The sequence below is a fragment of the Haemaphysalis longicornis genome, unplaced genomic scaffold (assembly GCF_048455015.1).
Source record: "Haemaphysalis longicornis isolate Haplotype H1 unplaced genomic scaffold, Haemaphysalis longicornis Haplotype H1 scaffold_8, whole genome shotgun sequence".
Lineage (NCBI taxonomy): Eukaryota > Metazoa > Arthropoda > Arachnida > Ixodida > Ixodidae > Haemaphysalis > Haemaphysalis longicornis.
Genome location: NW_027526445.1, coordinates 111,723,127 through 111,749,584, shown reverse-complemented (window position 1 = coordinate 111,749,584; position 26,458 = coordinate 111,723,127). Strand labels below are relative to the sequence as shown.

The following is a 26,458-nucleotide window of genomic DNA, read 5'->3' as shown; positions in this document are numbered from 1 at the left end:
TTCCGGAATAAAACACTTACGTGTTAATATTGAATTAATTCTCGTATACTTGTTTCGGGATAGTTTCGACGGAACAAGAGTTACAGCCGCTTTCTGTAACCATACCACCTCTGTGGACGGCCATGTGTTGAAATTAGACGGTAATTATGCAACGTTTACAACTTTACTGCGAACTAGCAATAATAAAAAGCGAATGAAACAAAAAAACTGCAAGGAAAAAGCCATTTTCTCGTTACGATTTTTCTGGCTGTCAAAGCTGGTTACTTTTTGAGTCCAGTAACAAAGGGGTAAAACTGAACATGGATATTTTTTCAACACAGAAACGAGCATTTTAACATAGAAACAAAACTCATGCCAGCTTTACCTATAGGTATACTTTCGCGGCCACCCGAGAGCATTCGATACATCGCGCAACGCCCGAAAAGAGCTTTGGTTCTTTGCGGACGAATACACGGTCCAGGATTCATTACTGCACAGAACCAAGAGTACCACGCACTGCTCTCGCTTAGCTTATATTGCGGCTGATTTAACTCCTCCATCCCCCACCAAGAACGAGAAAAATTGCTTCCTTGGCAGTGGTGTCATTTACTGGCAAAGCATGGCTTAAAGGCGCCATGAAGAGAAAATACAACTTTGTTTATTTTGAAAGAACTAGGATTCAGTATCTCACTTAGCTCCATTACAGCCACGAAAGATGTTTTTTAACGAAAAAAAAGCAAGAAGTATCTAAAAACTTTCAAATTTTGCGCCACATGTGACGTGTTATGAGCAAGAATGACGTCATACGGGCCAACAATAAAACACAATTTTCAGTGCGTTAACTGCAGGTTAGCATTCAAGTGATGCAGTCAAATGAAACTATAGAGGCCCCATTACAGACGTCCACAGGTCGTCTGACAGGCCGCGACAGGTCAGTTAGGCGGCCGCCAATCGCACAAACAAGGTTCCGTGACGTCATAGAAAAGTTGCGGGAAATTGGCCAGGGGGTCGCGACTGCTTCACACTTTTTCTTTAATATCTCCGTTATTTGTTCGAAGATTGGGTTGATATTGGTATCATTGTTATCGGGACTAAGCAGTCTTTCTAATAAACCCAACTTGTATTTCGTCTTCATGGCTCCTTTAAAGGGAAACTGAAGTCAACATGCACGCTGCTCTAGATCGAAAGATAAGCTCACCGAGAACACGAATATACCACTCTTGCGCGTAGGTTTTTTTAGTATAAGGTAGAAAACAGCGAAAACGTGAAGGGGTGTGCCGCCGCCTTTGGCTATACCACGCAACTTGCAACAGAAGTGCTTAATTTGCCTGTACATGCGCATCGGCTTTCCTTACTGCCGCTTGATGGCGCTACTCGTTCATACCTTGGGCGGCGGTATCGCTTTTTGGGGAAGCGTGCGAGCCACACACGAGCAGTTGGTTCAAATCGACACCAACATTCGCGAGGCCTCAAAAGGACAATATGTTATTCTTCAATAAAGCGTCAGTATCGATCCAGGGTACCATGAAGGAACATTTTACTTAGTGGTACCTAGCTGCAAAGGACGTGGGAGTTTGAGAAAGCACTACTGATTTGACTGAAACTGACCAAACCACTCGGTACATGGTAGCGTTGTATTCGGTTGCCTCTACACCGCTATACATCACCGCTGCCTCGCTTGCTTCTGATTTAATGTGACGCTAACAGCGGCTGTAGTCGCTGTTTGTGTCACGTTTGATCAGCGTTTGATTTGCGATTGCTCAGCAATTAAAGGGGCCCTGAAAGGCATTTTGAGCACACTAAATGAACTAGCGCAACCGTTAGATTGGGTCGTCAACGTCCTCTGTGCCAAGTATTACTCTTTTACGCGCAGCGGAAAGCTCACACTTTTGTTGCAAAGTTTGTCGTTTTTTTCTCACCCTTTCCTTCGTGTTTTTGGACGCCGCCATCTTCACATGTCTACATCATCGATTCCCAGATGTTCGTCATGAGCTAGACACCCTGCTATTGGGCGGCTTTTTCACGCACTTCCGGCAAAGAGATGAGTCGTCTGCTCAGCGTCGGCTCACCGGCTTATCTGCCAGCGGAGGGCCGGAGTGCTTGGGCATTTTACGACAAACGAAACAAGTGTAAAACAAACGCTTAACCGTTTGTATTGAATGCAACACGGCCATAACACGACATTGATATTCTGTTACCTGAGTACGTTCCATAAAGAAAGCGTTGAAGCCCCGTGGCACTTTTTTCGTGAAATCGCAGAGAACGCCCTGAGCCGAATGCCCGGGTTTGACGCATACATTTTATTCAACTTAAAAACAATCCAAAGATGCGTTTCTAACGAACACAACGTCACAACATGCGTTCAAAGTCTGAACCACGATTGACAGAGGATGGGTTGCCTCCTCTTGCACCTCGTAAATTCGGTACTCACCTCGCGCCCAGTTTGCGGGGAACAACACCAACTCACAGAACTCTGGCGCACAAGCCGATGGCTTTTAGCCACGCACACTGCACATACCCCATGCGAGGTTGAGTCGTACGTCGCTCGAGAAAGATTATCCAAACCATGGGAAGCACTATCCACCCGCAATAGAGTTAATACTACTGCACCCGCAGAAGCACAGCGGCGCATTTCATCGTGAAACAAAGGCGTCCACAACACGCACACCATCGCCTCCTGTAATGCCAAACGCATCTCGCACTTCCCAATGGGAATGAATGATACGCCTGCAGTGCCCACATGTCGCGAGGTGGGGCCCCGAGCTGAACCGGGATCACGGAACCGTAACTGACTTCTAAGCGGCTTGTGACTTGTTGCCAAGGCAACCGATGTTTGAGATAGTCAAAGAAATGGCGCTCGCTCCAGCGCTAGAAAGCTCAGAGCCGCGGCGGAGAATGTTTTGCCAACGTTGCCGCTCTCCACCACGCGTCGCCCCAAGCTGAACTGGTCACATGATTGAAGCGTTTTGTGCACGGGTTCTGTATCGGTTCAATAGGACTTTTTCTCATGCCGCCGGCAGGAATTACACCGCCGCAAAATAAGACCCGGCACCAGCGGGGCCACATCTGATACGGCGCTTTTTGGATAAACAGTGCGCGGTGCATCAAGGGAACGAGCGCACTAAAGACCCTCGATAAACGCCGATCGAGGGACTTTAGAGCGCACGACCCTCCACGTGCGGCTGCGAGTTCGCCGCCGATAAAAAGTCATGTGCCGCCAGCAACGTACACCGCGAAAGGGCAAGGCGAGGCCGCCGCATACATGCGGCCAGATTTTTCGTTCGCTTTTCCAGCCTTGAGCGGCGGAGTGCGGGGGGATTCATGGTGTCAACAAAGCTTGCCCGTAGCAGACGACAGACTGATCAGCGCAATAGCGGAAGTACGTCACCGCTGCGGAGTGCAGCATCATGGGAGGAAAGGCTGGCGCGCCGTCAACAGCGGAGAGTAAGTCGAAAGGAGGAGGAAACGCGAAGGGACGATAATGCGCGGTTTTTGATTTACGATTTCTCAGCTAATACTCATCGCTTTAACAAAATTCTTGCGGGAGGAGATTGCAAATACATTACTTTATTTGGGTAGATGTACATCCATGCATCGGCGGAAGGTATTTCAGGACCCCTTTAAGGCATTGTTACGAATCAGCGAGCCGCTGTGCTGCAGGCTTCGTGCAGCGCTTTTGTGCTTTGTGGCAGAGCCACCACTACGAGCGCCTCTCGCGTGGGTGCCTCTCTGTCGTGACTCAAGCTTGTAGCGATAGCCAACAGATCCCAACGCGCCGCAACGGGCCTGGGAACGGCCGGCGCAAAGGCGGCGTGATTCCAACTTCGGCGGCGGCAAACGCAGCAAGTTTAGAGTCGACCCGGAGGCAGGCGCTGCATTGGAGACCTCCTCTGAATCCTCTCTCGGACTCAGCGTGCGCCGCTACTACCGACTCCTCACGAACTCTGGAAAGAGCTTTGTGTGTGTCTGTACCACGTCGAACCGTGTGCAGAAAGCAGGGGGATGGCTTGTTTGTCCTTTGTCGCTTTGGGTATAAATACGAGCTCCAAGCGCCGAAGTGCATTCATTTTGGAGCAGTGAATCAATGCAGTCACTCCGCTCGAGTCCTGTACTGTAACCTCACCCGCAAAGGCACTGTACTGTATTTCTTCGGCTCATATATCGCCCAGCAGTAAACCAGGTAAGTTTGCCTTCGGCTTCTGGTCGTCATCTCCAAGGCAGCAACATTTGCTGGCAGCTCACCACCACGTACGCTACCACATGCATGACGGAGGCGACAGAGCTCGGCTCGGGGACGCCTTCCCGTATGCAACAGCATCTTTCGGCACCGAATAAACGCTAAAATGGCTATGGCAGGGTCAGACTTTTGTTTGAAGCCAACTTACTGGTCGCCTTCAGTGTCTCTTTAGTAAGCTACGTCCGTGTCTGGGCAGCCCTCATGGTCGAAGTGGAGCATATAGATAGCGTGCCCTGACGTACCTGTACACCTGCATGTAGGTGCACGCGTTCACAATGGAAGGCTGTGGACGTACCAGCCGCTCTTATTTCTAAGAGCGCTGAAAAGGCTGAGAGCACTGCACTAGAAATGGCGGTGATGACGTCATGTGCAACTGTGCCACCCCGGTAGCCATCGTAGAAACACAAATTATTGCTTGATAACGCAACAGCGCCATTTGAAGAACAGTGGTACGCGCTGCCCGCTAATAAAAAGAGCTCTTGCAGAGCCTTAGCCTGCGAGGTGCTTACGCGTGAACGCCACTGAAGGATTTCAAGGACTACCGGAAGGAGCACACCCAAACTACATGTCTTCCAACCCTCTTCCGGCCTAGCGCAGCTGTCATGTTGAAATTTATCTGAGCTTTGATGTCATAATAGCCAACTCCACTAGAGCCCCATAATTTCAAACCGTGGTCGGCCTTACCTTGGGCGTCGACCAGGGTCCACTCCCACCTCACGCCGGTTCACTCACAGTGATGATGACCCCAGAGGCAGCGGTTCTGGAAATTGGCCTCATGGTTATAATAAATGACGCATTTTTTGCAGAATTGTAGCCAAAGAATGACCCTAAAATACAAAGAATCTTCATTTTAAAAATTCGTCACCATCCTGCCCTGCGAAAGTGGATGTCCAGCTACGCTGTTCCACTACAAATGGTGTTGGAGGAGGGTATGAAATGCTTCTCATCGTTTCGGCGGGCTTGCGCTCTGCTAGTGTCACTAGATAAGGATTCAGAGTATTGGCACTCTTTTCTCCTATTGTTCCATGCCGCAGCAATGATCATTGTTCATTTCTCATTACGTGACACTTGTTTACACAGCGACGGTTCATGGGCGCCACCATTGTGCTGTTTATGCGTTTTAGTCGGTAAACTTGGGCAGGCTTAGCCTGCCCTCGCTGCTCTGTGGCTGCGCGCGACTGACGTTATTCCGAATGCGAATCCAAGGTAACGCGTGCAACAGCATTTCAACAGCAGAAGTGGCTCGGCTTCTCTGGCGGCAAATGCTGGGTCATGCCTAGCCTGAGTCATGCGCTCGGTATCTTATTGGGCAAGAACTGCTCTATTTAGTGACACTATTGTAGTCCTGCCTAGCCTTCAAAAGTAATCTGCAAATATAATCTTTACCAGGAACACATGGGGGGAGGGTGTTCCCATTGTTCCCGGGTGCCTTTTCATCCATAATGCGTTTTAGACGCTTGTTTTGTGGTTTCCTTAAACGAATTCTGAGCTCTATGGTGTATGCCTGATTAGCCTGAAGCACGCACTCGGCGCCCTAGGTCTTGGCGCCTCGGCGTTTTTGTTCACGGAGATCGTTTTTGCCCACGGTGATGAAACCGTTGGGGCGTGGAGGTATACAACTTGGCTCTAAAAACGGTTGGCTGGTTGCCTCTCAACATTGTAGCAGCTAACCAACTCTGGGGATTGCCCAACAATGTTTGTGCACTGATTGAGAGCGAAGAGGAGGAACGGGCCTTTTTCCGACAGCCGATTTTTGGCCGATATCCCGATTAAGTATGTTTCATTCACCAAAGAACATCGTCATCGTTAAGAGGGCGGAAGAAGAGGTCGGTGGTGACGACGACAGCGACGACGGCAGTGAAGAAGAAGAAGAAGAAGAAGATGATGATGATGGCTTTATTTGGCTCAAAACTGGGCCAGGAAGGCTTCCCAACGAAATGCCCATCGAATTGCGGCTTGCAGCTTTTTTTTTTTGTGGGTTCTTTGGCCATTTGGCCGACATTAGTGGAAATATCCGGGGCCACAGAGCTCCCAGCTACTCCATCGCTACGTTGTATGGTCAGTTGGGAGAAAGAAAGCGGCTACTCTTTATTGAAGTTACGATTTGCTGAAGTCCCCAATATATAGGTTCTAAAAATCAAATAGATATATTCTGGAAGGAAGGATAAGTGTGGAATGAAATCAATAAAAATGACACTGTTTGCTTTCGTTCGTCGCTTGTGCAGAGCACCCGCCGCGGTGGCTCAGTGGCTAAGGCCATAGAGTTTCATACTAATATATACTAGAGGGAAATCTGGCGCTGCATTTGCGGGCCGCCGTGGGCGGCGCCATTCCAGCTAGCGACATTCCTCGCCTACTTGGCTTGGTTAGGCACATGGCTACTTTTTTTTGTCTCGACGCCAAAATCAACAAAAACGGGTAACATTGTTTTAATGTTAATCTTGCATGAAGATTCTAAATAATCCCTGACAAATAAATCTTTCTGGAGCTTTAATTTTATTATAACAAAACAAATTTGATCATTCTTCTGGAGTAATATTGTTGCTTTTTTGCAGCCAGAGGCAACTTTCCAGCCTGTTCGTGAGCCATGCCAAGGACAAGTGGAACGTGCCTGACCATAGTGCCTGCCCGGTACATGACGGAACGCTCGCTGGAGCGCAGCTCGCGTAGACAGTAGCGCCAGATTTCCCTCCAGTGTATATTAGTATGAAACTCTATGGCTCAGGCGTTGTGATGCCGAACCCAAGGACGCGGTTTCGATTATCGCCCGCGGCGGCCGCTTTTCTGATGGAGGCGATACGCGAAAACGCCCGTGTGTTGAAGATTTCGGAGTACGTTAAGGATCCCCAGGTGGTCAAAATTAATCCCGAGCCTGATTTAATCCTGATTTCTTTAATTACCTCCTTTATTTGTCGGAAGTTCGTTATAAATTAACCATTGTTGTCGGGATAGAACAGTCCTTTTAAACAACCACATTGGTACTATTTTGTTTTCACGAAGAGATAGCTTGAAAAGAATGCACGCACTATTTCTACACTCCCAAATGGGAAATTTGTGCGCAACGCTAGCTGCAGTCTTCTCGGTCACGGCGCATATCTGCTGCGTCTCAGGAAGTGATCGTGTGATCAGCGAACGCATGGCGGTGCGCGCTATACTCTGCTGTTAGCACGCAACGCGTCGCCGCCGCCGAGCATGTTGTAAATCGTGTTTGAATCTCCCGCGCAAAGTCACGTTGCTGGGATTAGCCACGAAAGAGAACCAGAGAATATGTTGTTCCAAATCGGGTTTGAACCTCCCGCGCAAATGTCACGTGCTCGTTTGTGGAGGGGTGGGGCACGGAGAGGGCGCTCCTTGTGCGGCGACGCGTGAAACCCCAGTGAGGGGAAGGCAGTGAGAGAACCGTAGCCGCGCGTGCCGCCCTCCTTCTCACCGTTCGCTAGACGCTCCTCTCCGTTTTCGTTCTTCCATCGCTGCTGCGTTCGGTCACTCGGTTACGAGGACCCGCTACGTCGCGAGGCCCAGATAACGGCTACCAGAGGGCCGCGCCCGAAAACGAAATAATAAGCGCCCCTTAACATGCAAGAAAATAAAGTAGCAAAAGTTAAGCGGCAGGCTCCCCTCTAAAAAAACGTCCAATACGTGCGAAAGGCCGCTACAGGAAAACAGACAAATTTTCTCTATTTGACAATAACTAAATAAACAGCATAAATGATCGAATGGGTGAATACATTTATTGGACGTAGAAGACGGAGTAAGCCTTATGTCGTTAGAGGGAGTGCTAAGGAACTGCGTGAGGGCAAAAGTAATTTTCACAGTCTACTACACCAAGCGAGAGTTGCACAATATGTGCAAATTCCCTGTGAACTATGCAATTTCAGAAAGTAAATAAAACTCGGCGTAATGTTAGTGTCGTCTTAGCGGGTAATTGTCGTATAGTTTGTTTCGGGATAATTTCAATAAAGATGAAGGGAGCTCACACTAACGCGTAAGACTTGAAGGTGGCGAAGCTCTATGTAGCCTTCGCGACCATCACGACGGTTCAAGTCCACGACTGTATAGCCGATTTGCTTCTTCTTTGCTGCCGCAACGACCTCTACTCCATCATTGTTGCTATAAATGTGAGCGTCCCTCAATTTTTGGGAGTGACTATCATTGGGCATCACCTTGCAGGGGCGTACGGCATAACCTGTCTTCCTCGTTCCGAGCAATTGAGTGTTGCCACGATAACGTTGAACGCTGGAATTCTTTTTTTCTTCTTCGCAGTGTCTAGAGTGCCGTCCGACGGCACTCTAGCTGATCTCTGCACCCAAGGCTAGAGTGCCGTCCGACGACATTCGAATAGTTAAGACTAAAGACTTGTATTACAGCTTACCTTATGGCCGACTGTTGGAGTTTATAGAGCATCGACATTTATGGGATGCTCAAGTTTCAAAATTTTGTTGGTTTGACAGTGGAGGGTTTATCGAACTGTTTTCACTTTATTTAAAGTCAACTTTCATGGATTGGTGTGACAGCATTTATCTGCCAGCAAGCAAAATGTGCATTGGGTCCTGTGTGGCTCCAGTTCTCATTGAGGTATTCTTCGGAGGTTTTGACAGACTAACAGGCTATTTGAACCGCTACAGCAAAGCTAGAACAAAGCTACGTTTGTTCGCTTTGTGCACGACTACCTTGTGTTTAGAGGTGCTGTTGCCTATCAACCAAGTTGTTCTGCCACACTCAGTGCTTTCCCTCAGCATTTGCAGCCGCTCAGTTTAACCCGTGAACTTCTCCCGGACAAGACAATAAAATGCATAGACCTAAAACAACGATTCTATGATGGCTGTCCGTGTTGGCAGTACGAGCCTCGAGCATGCCAACCGTTACTTCCTTTCTCGTCTGGACACTCGAAGATTGTAAAGCGGGGTGTCGCTAACTTGTGTTTTCTAAACAGCCCCAGGAAATCTTGTCCCCGCAACACGGCAGAAAGCCTGGACTTAACTGACCTAGCTAAGCCCGGTTCCCGAGCATCTCTTGATAACAGTTGTGCGCATGACATTCTGAAAGGATGTAAGGAGGGAATCCGTGTACGGCAACAGAAAGAAGACAAGAGAAAACAGAAACACTCCCTCATTCCTTACAAGCATGGTGTCCTACACGCTTATAAAGATTGATGGAAAAGCTGATAAAGTTGAACATGTTCAGGCTGCAACACGCCCTGATAAGGTTGAAAATTTTCAGTCTGCAACACGTACACTCGACGCTCATCAATTACACTCCTGTAGGACCACTAAAAGGTGGTCGAGCTAAGCGGAAAATAGAATAACTATTGGCAAACTACAACGCAGAGTTTCTGGAATGGGACCTCTAAATTTGATTAGGCAAAGTGGTGAGCTAAAAGTTACTATACTAAGAAGCAGCTGTACTAATGTGCAATAAACTGAGCAATTACAGGTGTTGTTTTGTTTTTCTTTCCAGGCTATTCTTTCAGTGGGCAAGATGTCAGAAAATGTGTCGCAGGGATTTTGGAACCCTCCCGTGCAGTTGGCGTAGATGCAATGTGGCCCTCACACAGACATAGGAGCTGGAAGCTACGGCATGACCTTGTCCTCAGAAACGGTGTCATTTGACATTGCATGAGAATCTAGGACTGTACAGACTGAAAAGAAGTTTGTGTACACTGCAGCCTTTGTTGAAACTGAAAAAAGAAATGTAAAATCACTGTGGCCTATTTGATGTCCTACAACGGCACAAGTCTCAAGCTATTACAGTGAATTGATTAACTTTGTGCAGAGGCCGTTGTGATTAATTCCCCAAGGTTTTGCCCGCCTCCCAACAAGAAGGCTGGTAACATCTGCAAAACAGCTTACACAATTCCTGCCTGGTCTGGTCATGCCTTACTTGTGACTTCCCAGCATTTGTGTATAATTAAAAAATAAAGAAGCCCTCAACTCAACTTGTAAGGAAAGCAAAAGTTGTTTAACACACGTCTTTAACACGTTTTTTTAACAAGAATAACTGTTTCTTGCGTGTTCAAGATCTCAGGCAGATTGACTTTTGTTTGACTGCACTTTAAAATGTTTTAAATGATACTGCTCCCCTCTCTCGAGAAAAGTTTGTGTGCTGCTCATATTGTGCATCAAAAGCAGTCAACTGTTTCCACTGCCTTTCTGACATGCACCTGCTCAGTATGGAGGTTATGAAAATTCAATGTAACTCTGTCTGCAGTACATAATGCCCCTGAAGGCGTTTCTGTGTTCTGTTCTGGCTTTATTCCATACTGCTCAGCAAAAGTTGCCAATTTGAATGAACCATTTTTTGTCATAAACATTGTTTTTCATGGACCACTGATATTGAACAAGACTACACAACCACACAAATACACGAGTGGCTGGCTGTTGCGGCAAATCTCAAAGAACAACTGGAACTGGACACCCACACCATGAAAGCTTTCAGCGGCTGCCTCGACCTAGGCCTCTGATCTGTTTCTGCTATCCTGTGACTGATAAAGTTTCTGTGTATCTGTGGCTGACATTGCTAATCCATGTGAGAAGAGTAGTCAGGGAAAAGGGAAATAACTTATAACATATGTACTCTGTTTACAAAAAAGTAATGTCTAAAATTAGTGATAAGTGAATTACAGCTGGGAAATTTAGGTAGACTATGCCAATGAAAACAGTGTGTCATCATTGTTTACGGTTGCTTCCCTGCTTCAAAAAAGTAAATTTACCTTTTAATTCAAAATCTACTTGAATAAAAATTACCTATTGTCTATTTTCAATAACATGAGTGCCAGTGTGAATTCCTCGGTGAAAGTTTGAATTGAAACATCTTTAGGGTCACCATTGCAAGGCACGTTTTTCATTGAAAGCTGTTCTTACAAGCTGACAGCCAAATTAATTTATTTACAGTATACCACCATTATAACGAGGCCTTTTGAACAACAAACTGGCTTCACCATAGGTGACACTTCAAAAGCAGATACATGTACGCTGCGGTAAGGACTATAAAACACCTCAAAAGATTTCTTATGAGGCTTTTTTCAGACGATTGCTTTATTAAATGTCATGCTGTCTAGTGATACATCTGCAAGCATGTTGCACGTTGTGAGAGCTGGCATATCAAAAAATGCATGACCTAACACCTACGCACACCTAAGAAGCACACGGCCGACAGAAAAAATTTTGGTGAGCTCCAGTTCAGGTGAGAGTTCAGGTGAGTATAACTTGACAATTTTTGAACGGTTGTGCTTTGTGGAGAGAACGTTTAAGCTCTTCTGTTACCTTTGCAAGACTGATGAATACAGCCTTCCCCATTTAGTCTGTAAAACCAAGGTGGAACGTCTGAAATAAATTCAGACAATTCAGAAAGGGAACTATTCGTGTAGGGTGAGTAATGCAATATTTCATTGCACTTACGGAGATATAAATAGCTTGAGAAATGAAGCACTGGTACAGTAACTTCTATTTATTTCCGTGAAGATAAAAAAAACACGAACGGTCTTCAATCAGCTTGCACAACATTTTAATGCATGCAAAACAATATCCACAACTTACAAAACTGAATATGAAAAGGGAAAAAAATTAACCCAGCTATTAGTCATAAACGGTCAAAATATTCGTGCACATGCATGCGTGCCGTCGGCGACGATCAAGGCTCACCAAACGTAAAAACTTGGTATTCAAGTTCGTCTATTTGACAAGGCGCTTTTACAATATACGTAGTGCTGGGTCACGGTTTATAACAAAAGGTAGCATGAAAACCTGTTCCTCAAACTATTCATTCCTTATCTAACAAGTGAACGGACGCTTGGGCATGCAATGTCACGACGAGGCAATCGACAGGTTAAGCGACAAACTTCGTTATACCTCTGCTACACTGGGGTCCAAATGTCATTTGAACAAAATGTCATTTGACTCAAATGGGTTGCTTCAAATGCCATTCAGTATCCACCGTGCTACACTACAATTTCAACGGCATTTGAAAGCTTTAACAACTGTTCGCTGTGCTGTAGCGGCGCTGTTGTTGCCCCGTTCCGTTTTCGTACACTAATACAACAATCAAACTTAGGAGCAGTCCGAGGCAGTACAATGATATCAAATTAGAAGAGACACCAGTTTTGACTCTAAATATGGCAGTCTTGCACTGTTTTTGTTTGTGTTTTTTGCAACTGACCCACTGGTTTTAAGAGTATGTAAATTAAATATGTTGATTTCGTATTTTAAGTAAATAAACAGTGAGCAAAGTTTCACAAACAACAATATTTTGTTTGTTTTACGTACGGAAGTATTACATTGTTTATTGCCGATCGAAGACGCTGCGTCGGAGTGCCGGAAATGGCATTTGAAATCTTAAATGTCTCTCTCGGTGCTCATTTGGCTCAAATGTCATTTGAGCCAAATGGCATTTAAAAACCTAGTGTAGCAGCACAACTTGGCATTTGAGCCAAATGACATTTGGTTCAAATGACATTTAGACCCCAGTGTAGCAGGGGTATTAAGTGTTGTTGCGATCATTACCAACACGGCCCAAATATTTCGTGCGCGTTGAACAAGCCTTGTTAGGGGCTAAATAAGCTACGTGACCCTGAGCCCTTGTTAAACGCTGGGGAAAAAATGCTGAACAACACCGCTACATTACCGAGTAACAGCAACTTCTTTGGCACAAACCGGCGCTTTTCTTGCAGTAACAGCTGACCGCCGCTACAGCTGGTGCGGTCGCCCGATTTTCAAAGCCGGTAGCGCGGATACATGCTATTACTTCGACATGCCCATGTCCACACGCAAATGATTTTATGATTTTTTTCTTCGCAACTCCCCAATTTAATAACCTGCTCCGAGACAGCCGACAAAACATTTTCAACGGCAGCCCCACAGTCTGTCGACGCGTAAATTAAGCCTACGGAACACTTCGGCCGACAATGAGCTCGCGCTAATACTAAATACCATTTACAGCGGCCGGTAACACTCTGCACGCATACGCCAGTAGCCTAAGCGTTGACTATTAACGACAGGGATTGATTATCGGCGTGAAAATAGCTTTCCGCTGCCTTGTTTTCTTACATGACCGATCGAGCTTCCTCACACACCCGGGCGCCGCCATGTTTACGCTGCCCTCCTCCGCGGAACCCTCCCCTGGAGCCCTCAGCGGCGACTCCCATGCTTTCTCTATGGGCGCGGCGTAAATATGGCGGAACCAACGATTTTTAATGACGTTGTGCTTAAATATGGCGGTGGGACAACAATTTTTCGTGATGTACTTCGTAATCGTTACATCACAGCATGACTGGCTCCTCCTCCTGAACGAACTCAGGCTCTGCTGAAAACTAACCCGGGGTGACGCTCTTCCTCTGTGAAACCGCGTCCCAGCGTCGTGAAGAGACGCGGACGCCCAGGAACGCCGGCAACGCAGCAACCGGCACCAGCAACGCCGTCGACGCAGCAGCCACCCCCTGTCTCCACGGTGGAGGAGGGCAGCGTCTAGCGAAACGCGGACGCGAAAGGGCGAGCTGGTACCATGCCGGCGGTCTCTAATATTTAAAGGGAGGCGAAATGGAAGGGTCCCTGAATGCAGCAACATTAAACGTCCGGGGTCTGGCTTCGAAGAGAAAACAAAGCCAGGTATATCGCCTTTTAATAGATCAGGACATTGATGTGCTAGCAGTTCAGGAGACGAAGGTGGACGAAGAGGAAGATACCGAGGGCATGGCTCTGAGGTGAACAGGGAGCAGTTTATCTTTATTGTAGAACCAGGTGCGTTTATGGTGCACCAATGGCCCAAGTCCTCATGTCCACAAAGCACTCTGGTACAGAGCCTCCTTTCTCCGTTGGGTGTAGCAATAAATCAGGTTATTCCATATAGAGACAGGAGTTCTCCTCTTTCTATCAATTTCCAGAACATTTTCCCCCAAAATGCTAAACTTTTACCAGCCCGACTGCTCAATCGTCTTCTCGAAGGTTATTTGACCTCCATGCAGCCAGGTGCTATAATATATACAGATGCCTCTCAACGAGAAGAAAAATCTGGTATAGGAATATTTTCCCTTTCCCTTAACTGGTCCTTTTCGGTTCGTCTGGTTGATTTTATCCCGATATTCTTCGCGGAATTCCTGGCAATTGTCCTGGCGCTACGAAAGCTGGATGTATCAATTACATCTCCAATCATAATTTCTGATTCTTTTTCTGTATGCTTAGCCCTTTCGTCCCCTAAAGACACTCCTCTTCTGCGGACGTTTCGGTCACTCCTGCCACCTCACTTCACTGAAATTAACCTTCTTTGGGTTCCTGGTCATGCGGGGATCACATTCAACGAGACAGCCGACTCTCTAGCAAGGATAGCACTTTCAGGTCCTGTAGTAGACGTCGTAGAGCCGACATCATTAATAACAGCAGCTAGGTACCGTAGGATGCTGAAACTCCGAGAACAGCAAGAATCGGTTTTACTGTCATTAAGTGAATTTAATCATCTTAAATTCTCATGGAAACCTGAATGGTGCCCTTCACGCAACTTAGAGGTGGTTATCACAGCCTTACGTTGTCGAGTACCCCAGTTAAATAGGTACTTGCACAGGTCTCGTCTGGCGCCAACAGCTCTGTGCAGCTATTGCAACGAAGACGAGTCTGTCGAACACTACCTGTTGACATGCCGACGTTTTTCCCGACTGAGACGTCAGTCCCTGGAGGTGCCGCTTTGCAGTTTGGGGATATCACTAACAGGGCCGGCTATACTATCGTTCGGGGCATCCGAAACGGGGTTTTGCCGCCGGGATGTATGCTCTGCTCTCCTGCGCTACATTGAAAATTCTAAACGATTCTCTTTATGATTGAGATTGGTCATCCTCGCTTTAATTTTCCAGTTTTTTTTTTCTTCTCAAAACCAACTGATCTAAATTATCCTTCCTAGGCGTGTCGTGAATTTATAAGAGTACCATTCATTTTTACAATCCTCTGTTGTTTGGCCGATCCCCTGATTGGGTATGCGCCATTAATTATCAGGATCAACAGCAACAACAATGGTGCGCCGTTTCACGTCGAGTTACTACGCTTCCGTAAGTCACGCTGTGGGGACGTCGGCGGGTTGTGTGTTGCTCGTATAGAAGTTGCTGGGCCTGGAAATGCAAGCGGTCACAGCATGTCTTTCTGGCCGCCTTGTTGTTTGCGATTGCCAGTGCAACTCTGTCGAGTACAGTATTATTTGTGTGTACGCGCCAAATGCATTGGAGGCCAGGTTAGACTTTTTTGAGCGCCTCAAGCAACACTTAAACACCGAAAGGCGGCTTATGTTATTGGGGGATTTTAACTGTGTACTGTCTGGCCGTGATAAAGCAAGCGGAACCACCTACAGATACGCAAGCACTAGTCTGCTAGCTGAGATAGTAGACGAATTCGGCTTGATTGATGTCGGGGAATGCCTTGAGGGTACGAGAGACGTGAGATTCACACATTTTCAGGGGTGCAGCCACGCACGGCTAGATAGGTTTTATTTTTCGCTAAATTTAATCCAACAATGTCATGGCTAGGATGTACAGCCGATTTCTTTCTCGGACCACTGTTTGGTTAAATGCAGACTTGGTAGGAAAAAACAGAACACCCCTTTCTCGTGGGATCTGTGGAAACTGAATGAAAAGCTGTTACATGATGAAATGTTCATGGGTTTTGTAGTAGAAAAAAATTACGGAAATAGCTGAAGGCCACAACGGTAAAATTGGGGAGAAGTGGGAGATGTATAAGCAAGACGTTAAAATAAATGCCATAGAAAGGTCTAGCTGTATAAAATATGAGGAAAAAAGAAAAGAAAACCTTTTGCGAGCGAACCTACAAAAGTTGATTGCGTTGGAGAACTAAAATCCAGGAATGTTCAAAGGCGACATAGGGCAGATTAAGCACAAACTCGAAGTCATTGACCAAGACCGCTATCGCGGAGCGCTAGTACGCGCGAGGGCGGAACATTGGACATTCGGGGAGGCACCCACAAAACGGGCGTTAGGAATAGAAAAGACGCAAACCCGGCGGCATATGATTAAAGAAATAGAAACCAACGGCTATGTAACTTCGAAAAAAGGGGAAGTGGAGCGCGCATTTTTTGATTACTATAAGGCACTGTTCGCTTTCAGAGAAACCGACTTGTAAAAATACAAGCGAGATTTTATCGGTGCGTTGCTACGCTTGGATGACGAAACAAATGAATGGCTCCAACAACCCTCCTCGGCCGAGGAAGTTAAGTGTGCCATCGAAAACCTGAATCCGGGCAAGTCACCGGGTCCTGATGGGCTTAGTGCGGCGTTCTATAAACATCTGAAATCTTTGAAATGTTTGAGCCTTCTATCTAGATTATTTTTGTGTAAGGATATACAGGCGACAACATAAAAACAACCCGGCCATGCATGGTTTGAAGGGGCCCTAAATAGGCTTCCGAAGTGTCACCATTTCAATCGTGCAATCGCTAGAATACCCCTTCACGGCAACGTATACCAAATATTACACCTATTACACCTAGCCAATAAAAAAATGAAGTAAAATTTTGTGTCAGTACTCCTTTAAGGCAGAGAGTTAAAAGTGCGAGATGCTTGTGAAAACTTAGCAAAATGGAACTGGAAGTTTCCCTTGTCGGTTCACGATTACCTCTTTATAATACAGCCGTAATCTACTACCTAAGAAAGGCGCGCAGTGTTTCAACTTTCAACAATAGGAAAGGAAAGCTGGGAAGCCATTTCTGGGTGCTGTTTTCAGGCAGTTAGAAAAAAAAGCTGTGTTAAGGTGTACGCGTATCTGCGCGAACTTCTTAAAGATACGGCCAACATGTCGAATGAAAGACACGGCGTATACCCGGTCAGTTTGTCTTTCCATATGGTGCAACGTTCCCCAAAAAAACATGCATTCTAAAGAGGCCGCGTTAAATTTCGACATGTACATGGTGACGTGAGCGGCTATAAGAACGTCAAGTCGGAGCAGAGTAAACTCCATACTATTTGACGATTGCATAAAAAGTTAGTTTCTTGCTGTAATTGCAGTTTATTTATTTATTCAGCAAATAATAAGTTCGCAATAACACAAAGCAATGAAAACCAAGTTCTCGTTCGTGCCTCACGCATGCATTGACGTCGGAATGCTGCGCCGCCCGTTTCATGCGAGCGTTGGGTTAATTAGCAGGCGCTGTGTATTTGGTCAGTTTTATGCACATGGACAAAAACGCACGCGAGCGGCATTTCTAAAAGACTCACGAAAACAGCCCGGTAGCTGGCCATGCGTGACAGCGCACAGTCGAGGGTGAAAGCTGCGCGCGGCTTTATCGGTGCTCAGCAGCTGTGTTTTGCTCAATGATGTGTTAAACTCGCCATAAAATATCTGGTTTGACTGATATGAGGTTTCACGCGCCGACACTAAACAGGCGATGAGGCGCGCCGTAGTAGAGGGCTCCGGATTAATTTTGACCACCTGGTAATGTAATTAACGTGCGCCGAAATCTCGAACACACAAGCATTTTCGCTTCTCGCCTCCACACACACACACAAAAATCGGATGCCGCGGCCTGGAATCGAACCCGCGTCCTTGGGCTCAATTCTTAGGCTCAGCAGCACAACACTGCAGCCACCGTGGTGGCTGCCTAAAATAACTAATTCACACTATAAGATGAGACAATCGGCATACCAATTGCATGAGCGACACGCCTGCAGGGGCTGGTGCGAACCGTTGAGCCCTGACTGGTATACCGCAAGGATGTTCCAAGAGCGTATTCGCAGAATGGCGAAGTTGGTTTCGTACATCAGTGCTTAAAACACGCTATTATTTGGGCGACATTTACACGGATCTAAGTTGATTTACACTGGAGGTAGCGATTTTTTAGAGCACGTGACTGTCGTGCCTATATAATTTGCTTGGCTTTCATCCAGGTGTGGCACAGCGACGCTTCATTGTACACGTTCACAAATTTCACGGGGACTGGAGTTCAAGGAGCCATGGAGAGGAAACACAAGTTTGGTTCATTCAAAAGATTGCCTCGTTAGAATTATACTGACACCACTTCTAACGTAAACTTCGGTCGAATAAGCCACATAATTAGGAAAAAATGGAATGGCCATGCGACCTACTAGCTCATTTCCCGCAACAGAACCTATGATGTCACACGAGACAGCTCTGCGATTGGCGGAGGGCGGCAAAAGCAAGCGAAAATTAGGCAGAGTATAAGCCTGCCGAACGAGCTATTTGCCTTAAATTTAGGGCACATTCTTTTTAAAGCCGTAAGAATGGTGGTAAGTGTAAGTTACGAAAGCACATGTAAACATAGAAGTACCGCTTCGTAGTGCTGCTGTTGGTACTGCGCGCACTATTCTTGTTTAGCTGCACAGGACTGCGGTGCTTTTGGGTTGTCTCAGACGACACTGGCCGATTGATTGACGCGACGGTGTCTTACGTGAACATATTTGTCGAGCGAGCAGTATGTTTCACGAAACGATTTTCTCCCAGACCGAAAAAACGACACGCCATGGTATGGTGGTGCCACCTAGGTTAAGTAACGTAAACAAACACGCGAAAACCTCGATACCAACTCTGTCGTACAGGGTGGAGACACCCTTTGAACGGTCCCGTGCCGCTGCGATTGGGTCAACGTGCTCAGCGCGTTGTTCGTTTCGTTTCCCACGCGATCCAGCAACGCGAAACAGGTAAGTTGATTCAAACTTTGCCACTTAACCGCGTTGCGGCGATACTTTTAGCGTGATTTTGATACAATGACTTGCTTCGGCGGCGAGCGAGCGATCCAAAATGGCGGCCCCAGCATGTACGCGCCTCTACCCTGTACGGCGGACGCGCGAATCAAGGGATCCTAGGCTGCAGAGCGGTCTGTGATGTCATTGCAGCTATGAAAACACACGATTTAGAGGAAAAATCAACATAAATTGATTGATTTCTCAGTGAATAAAGCAGCGTTTGAATTCGAACAAGCGCTGGGGGCACTACAAAACGCGAAATCTTTCGAATAACACAAACTTGTATTTTGTCTTCATGGCTCCTTTCACGGAAACGCGTCGATAGCCAGCAAAAGCGACCACTTACAGTTATTGTAAGTACAATCTGTCCTCAAGAAACTCGTGTGACAGATGCACGCCGCCAAGAAATTTTTGCCGCAGGATGGCACGAAGGCGGCAGCTGTCTTTCAACCATAACCACAGTAAGACAGCTACGCCGCAGTGCCAGCCGCAGGATGGCACGAAGGCGGCAGCTGTCTGTCGTCGTCGTCGTCGTCGTCGTCGTCCCCCGTCGTTCAACAGCTACGTTGGCGACGAGGTCCTTCCGGAGCATCACCAGGGCATGGCTCACCAGCTCGACATGAATGTGAGGAGCACCGTTCACCGTTCTTCGCTCTCCCAGTTGCAATCCAGAGGTCTGCCGGAGCAGCAGCCACATGTGGTGGCGCTCGCACCTACACCACCCAGAAAACGAAGTGAGGACTGGTCCTACCACTTTTCAGACATCACGACGCCCGCATCTTTGAACCAAGATAACGTGAGGCTCGGAATTCTGATGGAGCCCTGCAACAACTCCAAGGTGCCGGTGAAAGACCACATTCCGCTTACCGCGACGGGTAACGTGAACTACCCCAGGAAGAGAATCTTGTGCCGACCAGACGGCAAAAAGACGACCGAGAACAACATCTTGGGAAACTCATCCGCAAACGTTTATGAAAAATCCATTGAGGATCAGGACATCGTTTCGGCTATAAATGATGAGGCCGAAGCCAGCCGCGAGGTAGCGTCAAACGCCCGAACGAAAGATGAAAAGCGTGACGAACATAAGGATACACCTGCTACAGACAAGGATGCTCTTGCGACAATTACCGATACCGACAACAAAAATCTTGAAGGCAAGCACGTGGAAAAAAGACGGACTTACGCATAAATGAAAACGAGAACCAAATGACCATGAGAGGGAGGAATACCTTCAAACAAACGGACTGCATTGACAGCAGAACGCGCCGCTTAGAAACGCCGGAGAGGATCTTTCTGGAATACGCAGTGAAGAATTCCTCGTCAATGGAAACAAGCTTTGCTCTAGCACTAGCCATAAAGAAAGAACCGAACCACGAGACATAACCAACGGGAACAGACCTGCAACGGACTCTTCAGCCGTTCGTGGGTCAACTGTCGAGACAGAGCCAGGGGCCCACGCAAACAGCTCGGTGGTGCACCTCTTTGCAGTGTGGCCGAGTGTAGAGACGTGAAACATCAAGCAAAAGCTGAGACCAAGGTCACCGGCCAATCCACTACCAAACCGAGGAGGACGGCCGCCTAGTGGAAGCGAAGGAAGAAGCGGGGATCGCGTCCTGGGGGAGAACAACATGGCGTCTTGAGAATCTGACGTGGTGTTGTTATATATATATATTGTAACGTGGCGGCAGGATAGACGACATGAACGATGAGACAGTCGAACGATCTATTAACAGATTATTTACATGGCGGCCAAGCCAGAGCCCGCGCAGTCAGAGCGCACAGACAGATCTTCTTCGTCGTCGTAGTCTGGGATTACCGAGCCACGCGGCGTTGCCCTCTTCATCGTCTTCCCGTGACATGGCCCCCCGGTTGAAAGCGACCGTCCCGGTCGACGCCGCGGTATTGCGCGATGTGGTGAGGACGAAAGATGAGATGGCATTGTACAATGAAGCCCTTGCCGCCACATAGGATGATGCTGTAGGCGATGCCTGGTCCCGCGACACGACCTCGTCAAGGCACCGACGAAACGAAGGTATCCGGAACCACGTCGGACTACTGCGCTGGGGACACGTCATCGTCGTCTGGCCACGTCATCGGGTCTTGGCGGTTCTGAATCGGCTGGTCACGGGCTGGGGATACGGGGCGGGGGGAACGTCGTCGAGTGCTGGTAGCGGCGGGGCTGGGGCTGCCGACGTGGGTCACGCCCTCTCGAAGATTGCCACGATGCCGATGAGGTGTGCAGCTGCGGCCAGCACGGGGAGGGACCCGCACACTCCACCAAAATGTAACGTGGCGGCAGGATAGACGACATGAACGATGAGACAGTCGAACGATCTATTTACAGATTATTTACATGGCGGCCAAGCCAGAGCCCGCACAGTCAGAGCGCACAGACAGATCTTCGTCGTCGTAGTCTGGGATTACCGAGGGATTCTACATTTCACACACCAGTTATTTCGCACCCCGCAGCCATCCGCGCTCAGCAAACATGCCTTGCGAGCGCCGGCTGCGGACGGGTCCGTTGTTTGCGGAGGCAGACAAAGGCAGGAGGCGGAGAGGGCAAAACACCAATGGCAGCATTTATTGCAAAGTGCAAATCAAATATACTGCATACAGACTACTCGTAGGCCATAACGGTAACACTGGGAGCGAGGCATTAAACAACGCTAGATATCGAAAGGGTTCGACTCACCGATGGAATAACGGATCAGCGGGGCGCTGCGCGTGCGAGCGCGGTTGCAGTCTTCCAGCTCGCCCGGACACGTCCCATTGTGGCGCGTTTCCCAGGTCCGGACTGGCGCGCCGAAACGTCCGCGTGCCACCGCATCCCCAAGACAAGAGAGCGTCCTCTCGTCATGCGACAACCCACCAGACCTCGCCATTTGGTGGCGCTAGTGCCGAGGAAGAACTGGTTCTCGGATAAGGCAGAGGGGAGAAGGGTCAATGCCTCCACCCTGGCGACAACGAACTCTCCGTTCACTGGGGCCCTCCCGTATGGTTCCCGTCGCGCGAGCGAGGCGCATTGTGCAACGCCAGCCGCGATGGGAAGCTAGCCAGAAAGGGGTTCGCGTGAAAGTCGCGATCCCCACATCCCTCCCTCATAAATTTCTTGCGTACGCCGGCGAGAGCTGACTACAGGACTAGAGGCGACGGAAAGGTCGTTCGTCGATTAAATCGTTAGTCACTGCATAGCGTTGCCTACGCCGGCTTCCGCTTGTCCAATGCCACCGCTGGTAGTGTTCCAGCAGGCGCGGTCATCACCCGCTGATGTCTGCAGGCAGGTAGATCCATGAAGAATCGCACCAGCCAGCCCAAGCAAGCGTTGCTCAGGTGGCGGTGCATCCGTGATGGCCCGTGGCCGCAAATGGCCAGAGACTGCCTACTCCCTCGGCCAGGCTGGCGGCGGCATGCTGCACCACGCCGCTTCAGCAGGCTCGCCAGCTGCAGACGACCCGTCGTCCGGAGCAGTAGTCAGCAGCATAAACACGCTCCATCATGTGGTCCAAACCTGGGTGGCTCAGCTGCAAAAAGAAACTCCCCGCACCTTCAGTGTTGGGCAGAAAAATAGCTCTCCGAACGCACCGCCTTTGTGACGCGATCCTAATGACAACTGCCAGGTTGTCAGCATTGTCATCGCTCTGTTAATGTCAACAAAGCCCAATAAATTGCCCATACCTACAATGTATAGAGCGGAAAAACAGGACCGCGTAGCCCCGTAGGAGAAGGGCGCGTGCGCAGGTCGCTATTTATAAAGCCGGTCGTGCTCCGGCACACCGCGCACTCCGGCGCCGCTAGAGATATCTTATTGGCCGGCGAGTCCAATGACGTGCGTGCAATACTTTTACTTTTTTTCTATTAATGCGTGCTCGATTCGAAGACGTTTGTTGTGTACTTTCGGAATTGAGAGGCCGCGATATAGATTTACGCGAACTGCAGTAGTGTGAGAGCAGTCCGGAAAAACTAACCTGACCTGGGCAATGGTCGTGCTTGCGCGAGAAACCCGCAGCGCCCCGCGTCGTATGTTGCACCTGGGCGTTAATATTTGTGTAGAGCACAAAGCTACATAACAAGTTGCCAGCCGGCGCCCGCGCGACTTCACAAAGGCAATCGTAGGTAAAAACTGTCGGCAGCTGATTTTAAGCAACGCACGTACATACCGCGGTTTGCTTGTGCATGTTTACGCCATTTGTTTAGATACCCTTGTTTATCATCGCTAGGTAGCTACTCCAGGATACTGATTATTAAAACCAATCAAGCCGCAGATCTCGTTAGGGGCGAACGGATCTGATAGTACGGTGAAGCTAGAAGTGTCTAGTTCATATCGTAGCATCGCCCCCGCTCCCCCGCCGACCTCCCGCTTGTCATATTCGACCCGCAGCCGCAGGACACCTCGGGACGCTGCCGCTTCCCATCATTTATTTAGCCTCCGCAGGAATTTAGATCAAGGGTCATAATATAGTTTTAAACCTACAATTTCATTACCCAACAGCGCTTGCGCAAGTTTATTCAGCTTAGATTTGAAGTGACCCCAGTTTGCGAACTGTAGTGAAGCAATATTCAGTCAACTGGGGCGGGTGGATCGCCATATCCCCCCCTTAACAACAAATACCCATCTTCCAACCTCTCCCTCACACAAACCCCTAACAACTCCACAATTCCGTAAATATTTTAAAATGACTGCAAACCAAGCAGCCTCATCAAGAAATGAGCATGACTAAGCCCTAGGAATACCCATGTACGCTCCAAACGAAAAATATGACGCTTTGGGTGCGCGCAACACTTTCGAAGAACAAATGAAGGCGCAAGCCGTGCAACACACTGCGCACCTAGAGCACCTCATCAAGATATCAGCGCGCAGACACCTATTAGACAGCCTGAGCATTTTATATGAGAAGACCGTCGGCGACAAGATCTCCACCCCTGCGGAGAGAGCTGCGAGTCCAGGAACTTGAGGAAATCCGCACGTTGTTTGTATTGACACAGCCACGTGGAGCTATGGTTTCAGCCGCTACCGACTGCTCGAGCAAAGTTCTTGACCCCTCCTCCACCCAAACACCCGAAGGAGGACGAAGAACTGGCCTTTGCCCTAGCCCTATATAGCAGCTACCCAAGTGCGGAAAATGATTAGCGATTCCCGTCAAGCGATCTGCAAAAGGAAGAATTTCCAGCGGAAGGCGCAGGATCTTTACCCGCAACGAGACGAACCAAAACACCAGACCCCCGCACATGTGGCACTACAAGGCAACGAACGGGCCAATGAGGCTGCTCGAGATCTCACCCATCGAGAGCCCCAGCGCACATTCCACAGACAACTCGAAGGATCGCGTCTGTACTTGCCGGGACGTGCTTGTTCACTACAAAGGGGAAAGACGAAGCCACCCGGCTGCTGACCCATCGCTCACCAAGAAGCAAGAAGTGGCGTGTAGACGTCTTTAGATTATCACTTATCCTAACCCAAGGCTCTACTGGCCCTTCCATTTGGAAATACACAACGCTGGATGTAAACACTAGCCTAAGCTTGCGACCTTGGCTCGCATGCTATGGGAACGCCCCAGTATACAGAGACATAGGTTCGAAAATTCGAAAGGAACATGTATTATCACTAGTAAGGAGCAATGGGAAACAGTGCCGCACAGCGAAAAGCCTGTAATCCAACAGTGGGCCATCCAAAGGAAGACATCGCCAGGAGTTAAGGCATCCTGGCTGTCGTCTAGAACGCCACAGGCCTGAATAGGCTTCCCCTTTCGACCGAATAAAGTTATTTTCTGCTCCTCCAGACCGATCGGAGTTCTAAATTTTCTAAACTAGCCATAGGATTTACTTGAAGTGAATTTAGTGCTGCAAAATATCATGAGCTAATTGCTAATTGGGCATATTTCAGAAAACTTTAGTCACAGAGAAGGTTAATAGAACACTCGAAATAAATTCAACAAAACCCAAATTTAATGTCCACATGTGCCCAAATGCCCAGCTGTCAGTTGTACCACTGATGACGGCCTTCGAATGTTGGAATTCTACAAATGCACCCAGCATTGTTTGCGAAACAGGGACTACAAGTTTATAGTGGTATGGGAGCACAAAGGGAAAGACACGTAAGCGTGGGGGTGCAAAAAAACATCTTTTGGTGAAACATCATGCACCCACCAGTTACGTATCCAGGATTTCATTTCGGGTGAGGATTGGGGCCAAAAAGGGTAATGGAAGAGCATGAAAGTATGAAAGTGCACAAAAAAAAATACAAGCCAGAGCAAGGAATTCATTACAAAGAAAAACAGCTTTGTTATCTAGTTCAACAGCCCGCACAAGCACTGTTTGAATTGCCTGCACAGTGGACGAGCAGATATCACCCTCATACCGAAGATCCACAAACCTCCAAGGACAACGCCTGTACCTCTTCTGTTGGCAAAACATTTGAACACTTGATACATACACAAATCACCATGCACCTTGGACAAGCGGACAGTACCCCTATGCCATGTTTGGCTTTTGTACCGGACTGTTCGCTCAACACGCGCTGTTACAGCCAAAAAAGGCGGAGAAAAAATTCTGGAGGCTCCGTTACATCACCTCTCTTTTGCAATGCTAATTACTCCACTCACCCATAAGACTTCACCAAATCTCAGACCTTCATTACACTCTCTATGCAGACAACATCATACTGTGGACAATTCAAGGTCAGTTGGAGCCGACACGACACCCTACAGCAAGCTATAGATAATATCAACACGTATCTTATACCAAAAGGGCCAAGACGAGAAGACTGCACTACTGATGCTTCGCTTACGCACGCGAGAGAGACCTGCCGAAACCCCATCAAATTCTACTCTGGCGATTCAAGACACTCCTATCCCCCAAGTTTCTGCTCTGTGTAATCTTGGCGTTCCTTTGCATCATGATGGCCCGAGTGCTGCCCTTAGCCTCCAACTCACTAACTCTGTTCGCAACTTTAAGACACCAACACGCAGTACTCGGAGAGGATGAATCTTGCAAGCAAGCTCAAACAGGCCCTGCTGCTCAGTCGCATCACCTACAGGATGACTTAATTCAGGGGGTTCGACTGGAGTTTAAGAAAATTTGATATGTTAAGGGGACACATGGGTCTTTGGGACCAAAAAATTGCCCAAAAAAGCATTTTTTAGGTATCACTTTTCTCTTGATTTGAAGTTTTTCCTCCAAGAATTCCGTATGTGGAACAGTGCCACCGACTTATAAAAGCCATAGAGGCCCGATTTTAATAAAGAAATAATTACTTTCCCATAATTCCACGCTTTTTCGCCTCGAGTGGTATCGCAGTGATACAAAATTCTCGATAGGTACTATCGGTGCCAAATGAAACGCGAACACGAAAATACGAACCTTAACACACAAATAGCGCGATTTCTTTCCATGCAAGTTAAAATGACGTGTCGCTTAGTTACAAAAACAAAGTTGGAAAAAGGGGATTTCCAAACATACCAATAGCAAGCCATTATATGAACTCTACGAACAGTACTTTTCAATTTTGCACGTCTGGTTCATATTTTCATGTTCGTGTTTCATTTGACGCCGATAGTACATCC

General features: G+C 47.9%; 1 protein-coding gene across 1 annotated transcript in view; it reads right to left on the bottom strand.

The window, feature by feature from the left end:
* Nucleotides 1-26,458, bottom strand: part of LOC144149748 (uncharacterized) — a 371,422-nt gene that overhangs the window by 333,663 nt on the left and 11,301 nt on the right. The window lies entirely within an intron of this gene.